Genomic DNA, 10,005 nt, shown 5'->3' with positions numbered 1-10,005 from the left:
AAAAAAAAAAAAAAAAAAAGGGGGGGGGGGGGGGGGGAAAGAAAGAGAATATGAATATGTCCATGAACTTTTTTTTTTTTTTTTGTGGCCAGTAAGGGGATCGCAACCCTTGGCTTGGTGTCGCCCGCACCGCGCTCAGCCAGTGAGGGCACCGGCCATCCCTATATAGGATCCGAACCGGCGGCGGGAGCACCGCTGCGCTCCCGAGTGCGCCACGGGGCTGGCCCGATGTCCATGAACTTTTTGAAGACCCTTTTTATATTCCCACAAGAGTACATAAACTTAATGTCACAAAAAGCACAGTAATATTTGATGAAAGAATCAAATACCTTGAAGCACATTTCCTCAGTTTCTGTATAACTAGAGAAAAAGGGATTTTATTCTTGGATGGTAAAGGTGTACTGGGTGTGTGGGTGGGTAGTCTGAATTTTAGGAATGTTTCCATACTGTGATTATCAGGGAAACCCTGTTAATACTGAGAGCTGGGATCTCTGGATGCAGAGGAATGACTCTTACAACACTCTACGTAGAAAAAATGTTTCTGGGATATAATGGAGAAAAAGAAACACAGCACCCAAGGAAAACCTTATGTCTGATTTTCTTTTGGGGATGGGGGAGCCGGGGTGTTTCCCAAATGAAAACAAAACCAGATGAGAGCCCAAAACAGTACTGGGAGAATAGCTAGATTGAGGACTAACGGTAGTACTAAAGCACCTAAAATAAAAGACGACTTCAGGCTGGCCAGTTAGCTCGGTTGGTTAGAGCATGATGTTATAACCCCAAGGTCAAGGGTTCAGATCCCCACACTGGCCCGCAGCCAAAAAAAAAAAGAAAAGCAACAGAAGAGCTCAGAATGGTCAGAGAACTCAGCGTCATCAACATCTCCCTTAAATCTCAATCCTTAGTTCTGAAGAGATGTGATTCAGAAACTATGGGACAAAACAAAGGAACTTAATGCCAGGGGAATAGCTTAACACAGCAAGGAGGGGAATAGTATTATGCCCTTTTATGATTCATTCACATTCTGAGGCATGCTATGAAATCAAATGTCCTTCATATGGCACAAATATATTTAATGTGCCAAAAAATGATTTTATTCATCTTTAAAGAAACAGGCACATAATTTTGGAACAGCTCTGCCTCCCCTAAGATTATCGATGGGAAAGAAGCCTGGACATATTCTATTTAGCATCTCAAAATCCAAAGCACGAAAGAGACAGTTAACATGTTTTAAAACTTTATAAGGAATCGACAGTCCTGAATTGCAAATGACAATTCTGTATTCCCAAAAGATAGGATAGGTGTTTTGGGAATCAAATTACTTCCAAGGGCCAGCCCGGTGGCGCACTAGAGAGTGCGCCGCTTTGGAGCGTGGTAGCGCTCCCGCTGAGGGTTCGGATCCCATGTGGAGACCGGTTCCCGCTCACTGGCTGAGCACGGTGCGGGCGCAACACCGAGGGTTGCGATCCCGTTGCCGGTCAGTAAAAAAGATAAAAAAGGAAAAAAAAAAAACCAAAGAAACAAATTACTTCCAAAATCTCAGTAGCTTAAAACATAATGGTTTATTTCTTGCTCACATGTTAAAGTGAGGGTCCAACACACTGTAGCTGCATCATCTGGTACTTGAGGATTCTCTGGTCAAAGAAGCAAGAGGAAGAGACAGAAGACTCAAGAAAGGGCTTCTGACAGCTCCTACACAGTCACACCAACAATTTCTGCTCACATTTTATTGGCCAAAACAGCTCACATGACCCTGACGCCTAAATACAAGAGGAGATGGGGGGACACTATAACACCTCGATATGCAAAGCCAATTAAACCACACTGAAAAAGGCTGTCATCCTCATTAGTATAGTGGTGGGGGGAAAAAAGGCTGTCAAATCAGACATCATTTAGAAGACAGAGATACAGATATAAATTATGAGCAAGTAATTAATGCAAACTACAAATTTTGTCTATGGCTCATGTTAATAAAAGCAACAACTTAAAATGTCCCAAGTTAAACTTTACCGTATCTGGAAAAATAGAGTATGCAAGTTTGTTCGGGGAAAAATTTCCAAGGTACAGGCTGAGCATATCCCTAACCCAGAAATCTGAAATCTGAAATGCTCCAATATCTGAAATTTTTTGAGCGCTGACATGATGCTCAACAGAAATGCTCATTGGAGCATTTCGGATTTCAGATTTTCAGATGAGAGACGCTCAACTGGTAAGTATAATGCAAGTATCTCAAAATCCGAAAAAAATCGGAAACAGATCTGGTCCTAAGTGTCTCGGATAAGAAATACTCAATCTATACTAAACTCTAAGGAATTTACCATGTGGGCCGGCCCGGTGGCGCACTGCTACAGTGCGCCGCTTGGGAGCGCGGTGGCGCTCCCGCCGAGGGTTTGGATCCCACATACAGACCAGTTCCCGCTCACTGGCTGAGTGAGGTGCGGGCGCAACGCCGAGGGTTGCGATCCCGTTGCCGGTCCGGTCCAGTACGGGCGCGACACTGAGGGTTGCGATCTGTTGCCGGACATAAAAAAAGACCAAAAAAAAAAAAAAAAAAAGAAATTTACCATGTGGACCTTTACTTACAAAGAAATAGTCACAGAAAATGTTTGACTAGATTTACACAAGAGAAACAGTCTTTAAACAGATACTTCTGATCTCATGAAATCAGTGAGGGCATTTCTGCAGAAAGTTGACATGTTGTGACTGTCAAGGTGTTATGCTGCTTTCAAATAATCTGATGCAGTTTAGACAACCTCCAAGGAATGAATGAAATTATCAACTAGGCAAAATTTTGATAATCACTCTGATGTTAACATTTAGAAACATACAGATGGGGGGGGCTCTCTGGCATGAGAAAAAAGAAGAAATATACGGATGGAACAAAATCTTTTCTACACAAAGATAGAGTGCCATGCATCTTCTCTATCACACTGACAAATACTCTACTGGAGGCATCAGTCTGTACCATAAAGTATGTCAAAGAAATCTGATTTGGACAATTATGAGGGCAGGTACTATCAGTTAACCATAGAAGAAATTCAGTACAACCCCTATGGAACATTTGATTGTTGCTAGAGCTGTACTCTAACGAGCTCATCAGGCTAGGCTAGTTACAAACATTCTCAGGTAGCTAAAGTGACTTATATTGGTTTTTAAAACATTAAAAAATCCCTGCCAAACTTGATGACTTTAGTTTTATCATAAAAAATGCAGCAGCTTAGGGCCGGCCCGTGGCTCACTCAGTAGAGTGCGGTGCTGATAACACCAAGGCCACGGGTTCGGATCCTATATAGGGATGGCCGGTTTGCTCACTGGCTGAGCCTGGTGCTGACAACACCAAGCCAAGGGTTGAGATCCCCTTACCCGTCATCTTTTAAAAAAAAAAAAATTTTCCTTTAGTGAAAACCATAAAATATAATGTATATTGTTATTACTAAATGTTTTATTAAAAAATCCCTGCCAAACTTGATGACTTTAGTTTTATCATAAAAAATGCAGCAGCTTAGGGCCGGCCCGGTGGCGCACTGGAGAGTGCGCCGCTTGGGAGCGCGGCGGCGCTCCCGCCGAGGGTTCGGATCCCATGTGGAGACCGGTTCCTGCTCACTGGCTGAGCGCAGTGCGGGCGCAACACTGAGGGTTGCGATCCTGTTACCGGTCAGTAAAAAAGAGACAAAAAGGAAAAAAAAAAAAAAATGCAGCAGCTTAGACCTGCTCAAAGTTTATAATGTCATCACTGTAAAAGGTTGACTATTTACACTCAAGTGACTGTGCTTCCAAATCACTTAAGAGCTCTATGGGATAAGACATACTTAAGATTTTATAACACGCAAAACTGTACTTCAATCTGTGAGAAAAATTCTGTATTTCTTTTTTGTTTTTTTTTTTCCTTTTTGTCTTTTTTTCGTGACCGGCAACGGATCGCAACCCTCAGTGTCACGCCTGTACCGGGACCGGCAACGGGATCGCAACCCTCGGTGTTGCGCCCGCACCTCGCTCAGCCAGTGAGTGGCCGGTCTGTATGTGGGATCCAAACCCTCGGCGGGAGCGCCGCCGCACTCCCAAGCGGCGCACTGTAGCAGTGCGCCACCGGGCTGGCCCTAAAAATTCTGTATTTCTAATCGTAAATAATGTAGAAAAAATCTAAGAATGCAATAAAAACCTGGGATTTGTAGCCTGTGGAGTCTTACATCACATATTTTCTTAGGAAGATAAAATGCTATAGTAATAATCACTAGTACTACTTAATTAAAATCAGCAAAATATTACGATGCATCTTAAAGTATGTTAAGAAGAGTTAAAAGAGTTTAGATCCCTGTACCAGCCAGCTGCCCAAAAAAAGAGTTATACAAGAAAAAATAATTTGAAGTAAACCCTTCAACAAGATTTAGAGAACTACTCCCGGGATTCTTCTTCAAGCAAAGGTTTAAAACTGCTTAGAGTGAACAGGATTAATAAACAAATTGACATGTATATTACATTTTGTGATGAGTACAATGAAAGAAACAGGATGCTAGAAACAGAAAATACGGCAAGGTCTTGAAAAGATTTTCTGAAGAAAAGAGGTCCTACTCTATTCTAGTAACACTTTCACTATTCCCCTAATATCTACATGCCACTTGTATTTATTTATTAGGTAGACCAAATTATACATAATTTGCAGATAGCAAAGGAAAGTATCACCATAGCATAGGAAACACCCACCACCCTTATAGCTAGAAATATTCAAACTAGGTATTCATTCTTGCTTAACTGTTTATTTACATGCTTTTGACATCAAGTCATTTAACCTCTATATGCTTGCTTCCTCACCTACACAACTGATACCCCTCACTGAGTTATGAGTTAAAATGAGACTGCATAATAAATTCCCCGGCACGTAATAGAACTCAATCATATGTTTAACTCCTTTTCCTTGCTTGCTTCATTTCCAAGATTAAAAAACAAAAAAAAAACCCAGGGATCCAGAAGGAAGCAAGCACTTAGGAGTGTTAGTGTTTTTGATGCAGTAAAGAGCTAAAACGAAAAACCTTCTGTATGATCTAACCCCATTTTTCATTTCTAACCCAGATAATCCTTAATATATTAAGGTCTCATATCCTTAATCCCTTAACTATGCCTTTGATAACATATCCAAAAGAACCTCCATCTCCCACCATCCAAATCTTATCCATCCCAATGAATGTCTGATCTACTGGTCAAGTTTTCCCTGGCAACTACAGCCCACAATACCCTGTTCCCCTTCTCTAAAATTTCTGCATTATGGAAATTGGCAATAATTGTTATTTTTAAGCCACAGTTCTCCTAATTAATTTTTGGGGGGGCAGGGTTGCTGGCTGGTTCAGGGACCCGTGATCTTGGTGTTATAAGGCTGCATTCTAACCAACTGCACTAACCAGACAGCAAGTTCTCCTAATTAAACTAGACTGTAAACTCCACCATAGTAGGTACTGTAAGAAATTACTTTATCACTCACAAGGGGAAAGTAGTTCCCAAGACATGCTAAATAAATACCTACTGATTATAAACTTCAAGAATGGATTTACAGGAGAAATTCTTAGGAATGTGTTTGAAGGGGGGAGGGGAATTCATAACTATCAACCAATCAAAATATAATATAAAAATAAAGAGGCAGATACAGAGAACAATGATAGGTATCAACAAGCTACAGTGAATGAAGGGAAGAAACACTAAGAAGCCCATAATGTATGCAGTGTAACTCTAAGATAACTAACTCATGATATTTCAAAAAGGTTAAATTTGATTAGCATTTACAGATAAGAACTTAAACTTATGTTAAATATTTCATCATTTGCTATGCATTACTGCCATATAGCATCCAATAACCTCAGACTCAGGATCCCAAGCAATATGTATCTGCTGAAAAAATTGCTGAGACTGCCTCTACAAGGGAGCTTTACATCATCTGATCAAATCAGCTGCATACCCAGAGATATACATTAAATTTGGAGTATATACCAAAGTCCAAATTTTAATAAGAATTTGATCACCCTGGGTGAATTCTTTTTTTTTTTTTTGTCTTTTTCCGTGTCCAGCAACGGATTGCAACCCTCAGTGTCGCCCCCGTACTGGACCGGGACCGGCAACGGGATTGCAGCCCTCGGTGTTGCTCCCGCGCCTCGCTCAGCCAGTGAGCGGGAACCGGTCTGTATGTGGGATCCGAACCCTCGGCGGGAGCGCCTCCGCACTTCCCAAGCGGCGCACTATAGCAGTGCGCCACCGGGCCAGCCCACCCTGGGTGATTCTAATTCAGTCAGGTATTTTAGACACAATGATCTATTCCAGGTTCTCAACACTGACTGTACATTAAAATACCCTGGGAAGGTTTTCTTATTTAAAGGTAGACTGACCTAGGTGAACAAAACCAGACATGTTTAAAGTTTTCATGGTAGTCTGGCTAAAATGCTACCCCCCCACCCTGCAAAAACAAAATGGGGGGGGGGATAGCTGGCCGGTACGAAAATAATTTTTTTTTAAACTATAGTTTTTAATATTCACATTTTGTCAAAGGAAAAAGGCAAGTTGCGGGCCGGCCTGTGGCTCACTTGGGAGAGTGCGGTGCTGATAGCACCAGGGCCACGGGTTCGGATCCCATATAGGGATGGCCGGTTAGCTCACTGGGTGAGCGTGGTGCTGACAACACCAAGTCAAGGGTTAAGATCCCCTTACCGGTCATATTTAAAAAAAAAAAGAAAGAAAGAAAAAGGCAAGTTGCTGAATAGCATGTATGCTATTTCTATGAAAGAACTGTACACGTGTGCATTGCTATTTAAGGAAACATTCTTAACATCTCAAATCCACATTTTTCTTGGTCAATAGTGTATCATGGTGGAATTGGCAGCATTTTTCTTTAATACTGTTAAGTAAAATAACAATGCACCTTATACTGATAGCATAATGTAATCAGTAAAATAAGGTATGTTTTTAACACACACTGGCAAAAAAAAAAAACACACATAAGGAAAAAAAAAAAAAAACCCACACATAGGCACTTGAGCAAAAAGTTCTTTCTCAAAGGAGACTCAAACAAGTAACAATAGTAACTTCTAGCAGGAAGAGTCTTCACTATTTACCTGATATGGCTGTACTATCTGACTTTTTAATGTAATTTTATCTCTTGCAATAAAAAAAAAATCATAAGTGGAAAAGGTAACATTTCACATTTTTAAAACAAAAATTTTTGCACTGCACATTCATAAGTTGCTGGTATTATAAAACTGATAATCTTTTCAGAAAACAGACTACACATGTCAAAAGATTTATGTTCACTTACTTTCACCAGTAAACATCACTTCTCAGAATCCTAAGAAAATAACTCAAATTACAAAAAATTTTAGATATATTTTATTGCAGTGACATAAACTAGTCATAAACTCAAAATACCAGGTATAGTAAGTCTTCTTTCCAGCTCCTCTGACTTTTCAAATTTTCAATGAATAGGTACATATTTCTACACTGAAAAAAATACAGAAAATATAAGATATTTTAGCTAGAAAATATACAAGCTGCCCAAGTTGATTTTAATGTAGTTTAATCAGATATTGTCTTCAGTAATAACTGTCCTAATAAAAGGCAAATTTATAAATAAACACAAAGAAAATTCCTCTCTGCCTCACAGAAAATTTTAAGAAATCAGGGCTGACAGGTTAGCTCAGTTGCTTATAGCGTGGTACTAGTAAGACCAAGGTCGAGGGCTCAGATCCCCTTAACCAGCCAGCTGTAGGAAGGGAAGGAAGAGAAGGAAGGAATTATTTTCAGGTTTCTTAAGTTTAAAAAACCTGAATGTCCAATAAGAATATGAGAGAAAAAAGTATACTTTTAAATCACATCATCTTTACTAGCGAGGAAAATTTACTTGTTAGTCTATCCAGACTTGACCTAAGGGCCTCTAGAACGGTTACAAGGTAAACATTCTCCTAATCTACCTTCAAAATCGTACAGAAAGAAGCAAAATAGACAGCTAGACAGAATACTAATATCCTAAAATTCCTTCAGCTCTTAAGATGGAGAAATGGAAATTGAGAAATATTTACGTAGTGTGATAGACAAGGATAAGAGGTAAAGATAAAATGAGTAAGAAATGTTGCCAGCATTCTGAGATGCAGAAGGTCATAAGAAAGCTGCAGCAGTTAAGATGAAGGCATAGGGACCATGCTGATGATGTATGCTTATGCTAGGAAGAGGAAAAACAGATTTAAGGGCGACTGCTCTAGAGGAAAAAGCCAAGGTCCCCTGTGATCATTCCCCCATGCCTCCAAAACACACACCTGAAAAGTGATCTATTGAAAAGGTACATAGCGAAAAAGCAGAGGACCACATTGTTATGACTGTACCAGTATGTTCCTAGAGTTTTTTTTATCCAATCCTTTATAAAGCTTTTAGTCCCATATATCAAGGAGTTACAAACAGTGGTATTTTTCTTGTATTCAACATTATCTAATTTCTTAATTTCTTGATTAAAAAGAGTAACATCTGAACATATTCAATGGTCATGTGAAAAAAGTAGGAGGCCTACTCTGATTTCAAAGCCAGAAACAAAGAATCTCACCATGGTGGAGGGGAAAGGACAACAATTCTTTAAATATACAACACTAAGAAAAATTACACATTAACTAATGGAATTCTACTGGTTACAATTGAAGAAGCATATTACTATTGCATAATCAAATAAATCCAAACATTTCCTTACAACTGCATTTTACAACTGTAAAATATACCACTTCTAAAAAAGAAAACAGGCAGTGGCCTTTTCCATTCTCTTTATCATGACAACTAGGAAAAAAGGGTAAATTCCTCATTTTGTTTAAAAACAAAATAGTATTTTATATACCACCATTTATCCAAAATGATTACAGTACTTTGGGGTCTCTATGTTGCACAATTCCAGGGAGCCTTCAATAACACAGTGACTCTGAAAGTGCTGCATTAAAAGAACTGAAAACAGAGCAAATCTAAATCTGTGTGTGCATGTGTGCGTGAGTATGAGAGTGGGGGGAGGGGGCAGAAGACAGACTTAGAAAGTCAAACTAGGTAAAATTAATTTAGGTATAAAAAGCAAAACCAACCCCAGGGAGAAAGTCCCTCAATAATCCTGGCACTTTCTAAATAGTCTCAATGCTTTTTCAGGTATATTGAGGCCTCCCTCACCTTCTAAGCCTTCTCAACTACCATTTAATAGGTTGACCATTTTTGTACTCACCATTTTTGCAGGTCAAAAATGACTGACACTGGCAATTTCATATAGTTCAGCCCTATAATTCTTTCAATGCAAATAGGAATATAAATGCAAATTTGGAGAATGGGAGTTTCTCCAGTAAATGGACCAGTAGCTGAGTTGACTGCAGTAGACCCCAAAGCTGTGTGAAGTGATTCCAGAGGTGAATTTAAATTGGTTTCATAGCCCTCCATTCTGCTGGCCATAAGACAAGCATAAAGAATGTTTCAGGGCTGGCCTGTTAGTTCAGTTGGTTAGAGCGTGGTACCAATAATACCAAGGTCCAGGGTTCGATTCCTGCACAGGCCAGCCACCAAAAAAAAATTAAAAAATTAAAATTCAACCTGTAAACTCATCACACAAAAACACTTTCAGAAAAGATACCCCTCATTATACAGAACAGGCCCTGAGACTAAGTGACATGTCTAAAAGGGACAATAGTCAAGAGATAAAACCTGGGCTAGACACCCCCCTCCCCAATTTAATGACTCCTGGTCCAGTGCTAGTTCCTCTGTCTCTTGTTACATCTCCACTGGAAAATATACTCAACCTACATACCATTCTATCTTCTTCACATATGAAAAATAACACCTTTCAGAGAGAAACAGCCAAAAGACTATTCAAAGCAACTTTTAAAATATAAAATTGGGGGCTGGCCTGTGGCTCACTTGGGAGAGTGTGGTGATGACAACACCAAATCAAGGGTTAAGATCCCCTTACCGGTCATCTTTTTTTTTTTTTTTTTAATAGGAGGACGGGCAAGGGGGTTTTAA

General features: G+C 39.7%; 1 protein-coding gene and 1 non-coding gene across 2 annotated transcripts in view; one reads left to right on the top strand and one right to left on the bottom strand.

The window, feature by feature from the left end:
- Positions 1-10,005, bottom strand: part of YWHAE (tyrosine 3-monooxygenase/tryptophan 5-monooxygenase activation protein, epsilon) — a 46,740-nt gene that overhangs the window by 24,494 nt on the left and 12,241 nt on the right. The window lies entirely within an intron of this gene.
- Positions 9,468-9,541, top strand: TRNAI-AAU. Its single transcript has one exon. It is a non-coding gene; the product is annotated as a tRNA-Ile (tRNA).

The sequence above is a fragment of the Galeopterus variegatus genome, unplaced genomic scaffold (assembly GCF_000696425.1).
Source record: "Galeopterus variegatus unplaced genomic scaffold, G_variegatus-3.0.2 Scaffold155, whole genome shotgun sequence".
NCBI classification, from domain to species: domain Eukaryota; kingdom Metazoa; phylum Chordata; class Mammalia; order Dermoptera; family Cynocephalidae; genus Galeopterus; species Galeopterus variegatus.
Note: the sequence above shows the minus strand (reverse complement) of the source record. Positions and strands in the feature narration are given on the sequence as shown.